The 10,700-nt window shown below is 34.7% G+C and overlaps 1 non-coding gene across 1 annotated transcript; it reads right to left on the bottom strand.

Moving 5' to 3' along the window:
• Positions 1–10,264: 10,264 nt before the first annotated feature.
• On the bottom strand, positions 10,265–10,468 carry LOC136390341 (small nucleolar RNA SNORA73 family). Its single transcript, XR_010748744.1, has one exon. It is a non-coding gene; the product is annotated as a small nucleolar RNA SNORA73 family (small nucleolar RNA).
• Positions 10,469–10,700: the final 232 nt, after the last annotated feature.

Genomic DNA, 10,700 nt, shown 5'->3' with positions numbered 1-10,700 from the left:
CATAAAACAAACACATAAAGTGACACTATACCTGCTCTTATAAAGATCAGTTGCAAAACTAGCATATTACCAAATGATAAATTTTTTCCTAGAAAAGGTCAGATATAGTTTTAATTAATTTCAACTAAATTCAAGGATGCAAAACATGTGAACTTATATTGATTTTTCAATTTAAGGATTAGGAAGATATACCTACTAATTCTCATAATGCCCTGTGTAGAGATGTTCTACCTTTATGAAAACAGATTTTAAATGTATTAATCCATATGGACACTGTTTATCCAATCTGTTTTCAGTGTCAAGGCAAACATTCTTTTCTTCCATGTCATTAAACTGTGTGGAGTGCCATCTGTTACAGGAAATCATTATCCTTAAAATTAGATGAATAGTCCAAATGCAGAATCCTAGTTTTTATGTAAACTCAACATCTGCTGCATCAAAAACATAGGCTCCCACAGTGTTAAGTAAGTTATTAAATATCAATGAAGATAAGCATTGTTTAACACAATAATCATACATGAGAATTTTTTCTCTTTGTAATTATGATCAGAAAAATAAACAATCTATGGCATATTTTGTATCATCCTAATTAAGGTGTGGAATTTCATTATCTGTGGAGTTTATCTAATCACTCATTTATCAAAGTCTGCAAAGGTAGAGACTACAGTTACCCTAATCATAAGTGTTTATTAATATTGGGACAAATTAGCAAAAGAAGTTAGCAGAATTAGTTAAACAGGGTTTGGAAAATTAATCTCACATTAAGATAAATTTAAGGAAATAGTGTTATAAAAAATCAAGTCAAACTATAATGATTTTTGCAAACAACTAACAAATTCATGATGCCCTTTTAATGTGTTGTTTTATGGTTAATTCCTCTTTATACACTCACAAAAACTTGGTTTAAAAATAAAGTTCGGGCCCTGACCGGTTGGCTCAGCGGTAGAGCGTCGGCCTGGCGTGCGGGGGACCAGGGTTCGATTCCCGGCTAGGGCACATAGGAGAAGCGCCCATTTGCTTCTCCACCCCCCCCCCTTCCTCCCTGTCTCTCTCTTCCCTTCCCGCAGCCAAGGCTCCATTGGAGCAAAGATGGCCCGGGCGCTGGGGATGGCTCCTTGGCCTCTGCCCCAGGCGCTAGAGTGGCTCTGGTCGCAGCAGAGCGATGCCCCGGAGGGGCAGAGCATCGCCCCCTGGTGGGCAGAGCTTCGCCCCTGGTGGGCGTGCCGGGTTGATCCTGGTCGAGCGCATGTGGGAGTCTGTCTGACTGTCTCTCCCTGTTTCCAGCTTCAGAAAAATACAAAAAAATAAAAAAATAAAGTTCGGTGAAGAGCAGGTATTTAGTACAGAATCACTTTACAGAAAATGTATTTAGTAACACACAGAGAGTGATATTTTTAAAGCATTCTTACACAGGACCTCAGGGTTGTCTGCAGGTACTTACCTCTGAGTGTCCATTTCACTGACAATTCTAATAAAAGGAAACATTCATATTCAATGTCACAGCCAGAATATTACTTGGTGGTATAACCTCCTGCTATCACTAAGCACCCTCCTCCCCAGCCCTGGGGGAAAGATGAGTAAAGTTAGAAGAAAACTGTGAAAATTGTACCATCATTGACTGAATGCTACATGTAAAGTGTGCTAATTCCTGAACTCGTGTGACAAGCATTTATGTTTCTAGTGGTACTGAATAGGGAATTTTCCTTAGCCTTCTCTAGTCAACACTTTTACAAATGGTTGATACTAAAAGTGGGAAGAACAGCAGCTACTTTTGAGAAGCCACTCAAAATTTAATGTAGGGAGATTGTTAATTGCCTAACTAATATCTACTTCCTTATCCTATATATTATATATATAATATGTATGTATGTATGTATGTTTTGGAGTAAGAATGATGGCATTTTATATTTTAACACCTTACTTAAAAATATTTAGGAATTTGTTAAATATGTTTTATTCCTAGATATTGAAATTCAGATATTTGTTTCAGGAGGGCTATATTCTGGCGTATGTGTATGTTTATGTGTATGTGTCTGTTTTGTCTGTGTGTGTGTACGTGTATGCTTAATAACATCAGAGAGAATTAGATTAAATGCTTGTGTATTTCTTTATAGTTCTCTTTAATGACTGGATCAAAAATCAAGAACCAAATTTGGCGGAATTGATAAGTTAAATTAAAGTCACTGCTATTATGATCTTTAACACTCTCTGGTTTAATGTCATTTTCACAGATAAAAAAACCCTAATTTTTAATTTAAGTTTAGCAGTTGTCTAGATGTGACTGAATGATGATACTATTGATATTAAATTTGGTCAAGTATCTTTTTAATCCAGACATTGATCACCTATTTTTTTTTAAATTCATTTTAGAGAGGAGAGAGAAAGGGAGAGAGAGAAACAGAGAGGGAGAGAGAGAGGAGAGAGAGACAGAGAGAGAAGGTGGGGAGGAGCTGGAAGCATCAACTCCCATATGTGCCTTGACCAGGCAAGCTCAGGGTTTTTTCGAACCGGCGACCTCAGGGTTCCAGGTCAACGCTTTACCCACTGCGCCACAACAGGTCAGGCTCTTTGATCACCTATATTAAGAATAAAACAATGTAATCCAAAACCATATTAAAGTATAACTAAAGTAAAAATATCCAAAACAACTGCTCAATATTAAAAAAAAATATTTTACTTATTATCCAAGAGTTTTATCAAAGCAGAGAGATGGGTAAAACAATTGGAGGCAGAAAAAATAAATCAATAAGATTATGGTATTTAAGATTAATTTCTGTGTTTTAAATATTTTTATTACATCTTCCCATAAATAAAATGATCTGCAGTGGTAAAAATGTATACTCACCAGTGATATAATAATATAATTAAAATTATAGTGGCATAGAAATTCTCATCTGTACCAACATTGTTATAAAAACAACTGTATAAACAATAAAAATAATTACTCCAATAATTTTTAAATCATTGACTTTCTATCAAAAAATTGAAGTTATAGGAAGTCAAAAGAGAAGAGTGAACATCTCCCAAGGGCTTTGCATCATCTTATCAGAATAGTTTAGAATATTTTCTGTTGTACACATAGTATCATGTTAGATAGAAGTCTGAATTTGTTATTGTCTTTATATAGAGATTAAATATGGTCAAAGGAGAGGTGTCTGGGACTCATATTTTTAAGTGGACATTTACATTTCTAAAAATATATTTTTGGGTGGAAGAAAGGTTTTAAAACTACCCAAATATTAGTTGTAACATAAAATAATAGTATAAATAATTAAGTGTAACCATAATAAAGTAACAAAGTTTATCTCTTACAGTTTCAAAATGTCTAGATTTTAAAAATATATATCATTAACAGTTACAACAGTGTGAAATATTAGATTTATCTTTTCATAAAATTCACAAGCATTACCTCTTCAGTGCCTCCTCCCTTTACTTTATATAATCTAATCATCACTTTATGACTTTTAAGTATGCATACATCATATCTTTTCCCTTTTCCTATATTTCTGAAGTTGTATATCATGTTTCATCTCTCTCTAATGTATGCTATCTTCCATATTCTTTGTTCAGGTTTAAATTAATTTGTAGTTCCAGTAATTAATCATTTTCTCCTATTGTCTATACTCTAGAATGCATATAAATGTTTTGTTTTATCTATTCTTTTCATTTCTTCTAGAATAAAAAGAACCAGTACTTGTAAGTGGATAAGGTGAGTGGTCGCTTTTATTTATTTATTTGTTTGTTTGTTTATTTTTGTATTTTTCAGAAATGAGAAGCAGGGAGGCAGAGAGATAGACTCCTGCATGCACCCAACCAGAATCCACCCAAAATGCCCACTATGGGGCTATGTTCTGCCCATCTGGAGATGCTCCTTTGCAACTGGAGCCATTCTAGAGCCTAAGGTGGTGGCCATGGAGCCATCCTCAGCGCCCCGGTCAACTTTGCTCCAATGGAGTCCTGGCTGCAGGAGGGGAAGATAGATAGATAGAAAGGAGAAGCAGAAGGATGCAGAAGCAGACGGATGCTTCTCCTGTGTGCCTTGATTGGTACTTGAACTCAGGACTTCCACACACCATGCTGATGCTTTACCATTGAGCCCACTGGCCAGGGTCAGGTGAGTTATTGCATTTAAATTCTTCACTGTTTCTTACTGTTATAAGAAGCCTCTTTGAGTTCTTCTATTAAAGGGCATTATCCACTAAGTCTGTGCAAAACAATCCACTAATGCTTCCTAACTGCGTAATTGAATATTTTACCTTTAGATGTAAATATTTATATTTTTGTGATGTTTGTTATTTTATATATTTGTTTCTAGTTCATATTTTTTAACTTCTTAGTATTTGGTATATATACTCAATAATTCATATTTTGTTTCTGACAAATCAAATTACTAAAATGAATGCTAACCTGAATCATATATCTGCTTTCTTCTGCAATGTTTTTCCATGGATCATTTTTATGTGAATTTTGATGATAAATATGTTCCTGATATATATTTTTTTCCCTTTGGGAAATATTTGAGGCCTGAAAAAGCTGTGATTCTCTGACAGGATCTGCCTTTGCTTCCTCTAACTATTGGGGCAATTTTTTTTTATCTCAGATCATTATAGTTAGAATGCTATGATTTCCATTCTATTTAATTTCAGATGATACCTGGATTGTGCTTACGAATATTCATGTATGTGTGTGTGTTATAGGAGCTATCAATACAAGACCAGTGCATATCCTTCCTGGCCACATCTGTGAATCAGCATATCTTCTTGTTCACTTTCACACTGCAAGTGTCATCATTTAAGGTCCCCATCCTGCAGAAGGGTCTTAAATATTAGCTCCTATTCCAGCCATCAAAACAATGACTGAAGTTAATAAGTCTTTCCCTCTTATTGCAGGTCTGAAGATGCTTAGGGTTCTAGGGTACATGATTCCTGATAAAAGTTATTTTTTTCACTTTGATTTAGCCTCTGGATTTTGTATTCCTAGGTCATTGATTCACATTTCTATTGAGAGACAATGATTGTAAACAGACAAAGTTTGTAAATTTTAACTATCTTAATTTCAGTTAATAGTCAAATTCTGAAATTCTGGCAAGCATTCAAATATTATTTGTTGGGTTTAAGAATATAGATATTTTCCTACTTTCTATGCTTGATTTTTCTTTTTAGTTCAAGATAAACTAGAATGTTACTCATTCTAATGTGCGTGGAAACATTTTTTTCATAGAAAGATATAATATATAGAGGACTCTGAAGAGTTTCATGGGCTTCTATTAAAAATAAATGCATCCATGTATCAATGGGAGTTTTATACAATCTGGCTCTCTGTCCTGGGTGGGAGAGAAGGCAGCCAATGTATAATAGTTTAAAAAGAATAATATATTTTTTAATTAGTTTAATGATTAGTTTAGTTTGAGATGGCCAAGTATTTTTGGTTGTTTATAATTTCAAAATTGCCTTCATAGTCATGACTACAGATGGGCTAGTATTATTAATAGTTCTCTGCATTGAAAACTTTTTCTCTGTTCTTTTTTCTTTGTTGGAACTTGAGTGGAAAGATATAAAAGACTGAGACATCCATGCATAGCTAAATTATGTTAGAGGTTACCATTACATATTTTAATAACGGGTGAAGATATCACCCCTCTAATTGCTTTATTTTTCAAAATAATGTGTTCTGATGTCAAATCTTTATAATGGAGCTCAGTAAACAACTCTGAAATAGTTCTAGCTTTATTTTATTTATTCTTCCACTGTCTTGCCTAGTTTTCAGTTTTTCTCTTCCCTAATATCAAAACATCTATAATATCATAATATTTTAAGCAATGGGAATATTGATATTTTTTTTAAATCACGATCAAAATAATCACATTTTATTATTTGGATTCTTTTAAGTATGAGGAGAGAGAATGAACTCAGGGGGCACTTACTAAAAAACTGTTGTTTTAAAGCAGAGTTGTATGGTCTCGTGTCCTCCCACATGTGGTGAATTTTTCACAGACTGTTGATAAATCAAAGTTCCTTTTGATCTGTAAGATATTTGTGAAGCCATAAGGGTAAGAGTGCATTTGAACAAATGTACTCATCAAGAGTTTATTCTGATGATTACAACAGATTGCCATGATGTTCTTTGAGATTCTGCTCTGCTTGCCTTTTGTAAATACAGAGTACTTTGGGTTGTGGCAAATGTCTAGTGCATAAATGAACTGATAGATGAGGGCAGGATGTTACTGATAAGTGAGGACAGTTATTCCGGAATATGATTTTCTTAGAAGTAGCTATTATAATATAGAGCTGAGTCTGGGAGTGGTCTAGCCACGTTTATTTCAAATGTGATCTGCTCATGGTCAAAACTATTTCTGTTAACTGAGGTCATAAAACAGAGATATTAATAAAAATTACTTAAGTGTTAGAATGAAATATAATATCATGATTGGGGTCATTTTATCTGCAGAACTGGAAACATTCTACCAGGTAGTAACTTGTAAAATTGTACTCTAAACAGAGGGAAGTTTAAGTTACATTTACTTTGCCCAATTCTCTTATTGGACATTGTCTTTTTTTTTTTTTCTTCCTTCTTCCATATATTTTTTTGTCACAACTGCAAACAATGACCAAAAACAGAAATTGAAAGCTACTTTTCAACAATGCATTATCTGAAAACATGTTTTTTGGTCTTTGGCTTTCAATTTCCAATATAACTCAAATCCCTGGAATATAAGAACTTTACTCCCAAGATGCTTTCAGTTTTCTTTGCAGCATTATATTTGATTCCCATGAATTCAGTTGGTCTAACCTACTCAGTACCACACATGTGTATTTCTTAAAGTATTAACTTATAAATCATCAAACACTGGACATTCTCCCTACACAAGAAAACAGTCTCCATTACAGCTCACTTCAAGACTTATCTAAATAAACTCATTCTATTTTGCAGGCATTGCTTTCTTATAAAAAGCCTTTTTTTTTTTTTGACAGAGAGAGATTCAAGAGAGAGGGACAGACAGACAGGAAGGGGGAGATGAGAAGCATCAATTCTCTTTTGCGGCTCCTTAGTTGTTCATTGATTGCTTTCTTATGTGTGCCTTGACCGGGGCGAGGGGCTCCAGCAGATTTGAGTGAACCCTTGCTCAAGCCAGCGACCTTGGTTACAAGCTGGTGAGCCTATGTTCAAGCCGGTGGCCTCAGGTTGTTTGAACCTGGGTCCTTTGTGTTCCAATCCAATGCTCTATCCACTGTGCCACCACCTGGTCAGGTTAAAAAAGACTTTTTTGAGATGTATTATCCATACATTTTGCTGAAGAAGTTGACCAAGTAGGACCTGATTTTTCTAGGTTATTTTGTCCACCCTAACCACAAATGATTGGTCCAGGAGGGAGATATACCACCAATAAAGGTCAAATACCAAACACATCATTTCTTCTGTAAATTTGGTTTGGACCAGAAAACTGAGCTTTATAAGTAATACTGGGCATGTAAGTAATACTGGGCACTTCGATTTTAGAAAACTTAGTGAATATGAGGTCATGCCAGTTCATATGCAATCTATAACAACAGCCTGCAATAGATGAAACAAGAATAATAAAAATGAATCACGAGTCATAAGGAACATGGTGACTGAAATAGTGCCTCGAGGGCCATATTTCAGTTCTTGTGAAACCGAAGTCCTCTGCTTGTTTATTTATTTATTTTTTGAGCTGAGCTGATTTTAATACATTTATATTTTAAGCAGCTCAAAATTCATTGGATAAAATCCTTCCATGGCTATTCTTATACTTTCACTCTTTTTCTGTTTTTGAATTTTTTACTACTTAAGTAAGTGATTAATTAAAATTTTTACTTTATTGTGCGGTTGTCTCACTTTTTGTTGCTTTAAATGCTTTTTCATAAGAACAAGGTTCATACATATTTTCTCCTTCTCTATTGACTTTGTAGTTTCACTCGTACTGAATAGTATTCTGTATACATTGGTTTTATATATTTATATAAGTTTGATTAAACCAACATAAGGTTAGCAAGACTTGAGTAACTGTGTTTTAAAGAAAAAAAGAAAAACCTTCTTTAGAGCTATCACATGCAATATATTGTCATAATTTGGGGGTTTGCATGAAAGCACCATTTTTATATTTCACCTGTTATCTCACTAAGACATTTTTAAAAGGCAGCCTCATAGCAAAGAAACCTCTATTTTCACTTTAATTTATTAGAAAATATATAGCCATCAGTGAGTATAGCTTATGGTTAGGTATGGTTTGTGTGAATTCTTCTTGCCGATGAACTGTCTGCCTTTATAAGGCATGGTTAAATTTGCAAGAGAGACTTAAAATGAGATTACAGAATCACAAATGTATAGGTAGTACATATGAGAAGGAAACTGAGGGATACTTTCCCTGCTTCCCTCTGAGGAGGCATCCCCATCCTGGGATAGGACAAACATTTAAGGAAAGAGCACACCAGGTGAGCCACAAGCGTGAATGCCATTTTGCATTCTGAAATCTCATTTGGACTTGACTGTTTTTACAATTTGTTAAGTGAACTACGATAAAACCCCCAAATAGCATATGTCACCTTTGATACATGCTGCATTGTACATACTATAGAAATAACTTATGATCCTACAGGGTAATAGACAGCTCAGCAGGAGGAATGGGCTATGCAGGAAGCTCCTGAGATGTTGTCTGTCCTCCTGTTAGGAAGTGTTGAGTCAGACATCCTCATCTCAACCATTACTGAGAGAAATGTCAGACTGCACAGTGTTAAATTACTAGCTTTACATGACTAAAACTGAATGAGAAATCGAAGTGAAACTAATGAATTGGATTTCAAATAATTTTGTAAAAGGGTAAAAAAAAATTACCTTTTTCTATGCCAGTTTTTATTTTCATAGTCCAAAAGAGAAAGATGAAATCTAATAATTTATCACTGCAAGAAAATCAGACATTTATGTAAATAGCTAAATACCAACTAGAATTTTAAAGGAAGTATGTAAATACTCTAAAAGTTAATGCTGATATCATTGATGATTTGCTATGAGGTACAACTTGAAACAGCATATACATTATTCTTTTTCCTGTAAGCTTTTGAATATCATCACCATTTTTAAAATGTGACACTTTTTTTTAGTATGAAAGTATAATAGACTGCTCACAAAAATTAGGGGATATTTTATAGCTTCATATTCATTTTGAAATTTCCCCTAATATTTGGGAGCAGTATATATATTTTAGCCAAAATTGGGAAATTGGAAAATACAACCCCGATAATTATCTGTAAATTAGACTCATAGAAAAAGTTCCTAAATAAAGATCAAAAGATTCTGTAGTATTAGAGAATATACTTTGACTCTGAAAATATTTAATCTCTGGAAATATAATCTCTGAAAATTTTATTAATACTGAATGCTTGGTAAAAATGCAAATATACACACGTCTATCTCAGAAGTCAGGTTATATGTTCCTATACAATTCACGTCAAATGGAGAGGTGGTTTCAGAACAATACGCCATTTTTAGCTTAAAGCAGTGGTGGCCATATTCTTTCCACTGAATTTTCCCTATTTCTAGTTCTTTAATCACTGTAAAACTGGAGCAGTTCAGGAAGATCACTGTAGAGTCTAAGACGAGATTCACCCAGAGCTTTACAGGACCTTTGTTGGAAACAGCCTTAGACCCCCCCAGGGGTTCCTTAGAATTCTTCAGGAATCATTTGGTTCTGGAAGATACTTTAGAAGGGACATTGCTACATTACTTTGCATATAACAAATGTTTGCGATGACAATTATCCGAAGGGAGATTGTTTGAGGTGCATTTACTCTCTAGTCTAACACAAAGCAGACTTTATTTCTAGAATTCTTCTAGGCACAAATGAAAGAATTGAAGTGCCAGTACTATATTCTGGTATTAAAGAGGAGAGACAAAGAAAATGTCAGATTGTAAACACGAGGTTCAAAGTATATGAGATGTCATAGCTGGGTTTGAAGATTGATAAACCATTCCTAAAAAAATGTGGACAAGACATAAGGAGCTGGGAGAGGAAGGGTTGGTAGCTGACAGCTAACAAAGAAATGCAGATCTCATTCTGAAACTGTAAGGGACTGAATTTGACCAATAACTTGTGTAAACTTGGAGGGGATGTTTTCCCAAAGTTCACAGATTAGATCTCAGACTGGCTTCTAGTCTGATTTTTTGTTACCATAAGTGGAGAATACAAAGTCTATGGTGATGTTTTTGCTGTTATAGCATTTTAATATACTTTTTTTTTTTTTTTTTTTGTAGATGTCTCCTGCATGGTTTGTCTCCTCAGTCATTGTCTACAGGACTCTGAGAAGCTGTAGGAATATGCAGGCACAGACTCAGGGCCCGACTTTCTCTCCAATGTTGTGGAAAGGGACTGTACATCATGGGGCAGAGCCCTATGCTCCCCTTCACCACCTGGACAGAGCCCCAGGGAGTGACCTCCCGGAGGTATCCACGTTGGGATAATATACTTTTATAAATATACCCAAGACCTATTGAATCTCCCTCACTGGACATTTAAGGACCCAACAATTTCCATTGTGAGGGAGCCATCAAAAACACCTTTTCTTTCTTCTTTAATCTTTGCACACAATGTCTATGTTAAAATGTCACTAGGATCTTGGCTGCCATCTGAATACTAGCCACCAAAAAAAGTATTACAGAATGAGTACAAATATCCAAGATTTGAGAGT

This window comes from Saccopteryx leptura, chromosome 1 (assembly GCF_036850995.1).
Source record: "Saccopteryx leptura isolate mSacLep1 chromosome 1, mSacLep1_pri_phased_curated, whole genome shotgun sequence".
NCBI classification, from domain to species: Eukaryota; Metazoa; Chordata; class Mammalia; order Chiroptera; family Emballonuridae; genus Saccopteryx; species Saccopteryx leptura.
Note: the sequence above shows the minus strand (reverse complement) of the source record. Positions and strands in the feature narration are given on the sequence as shown.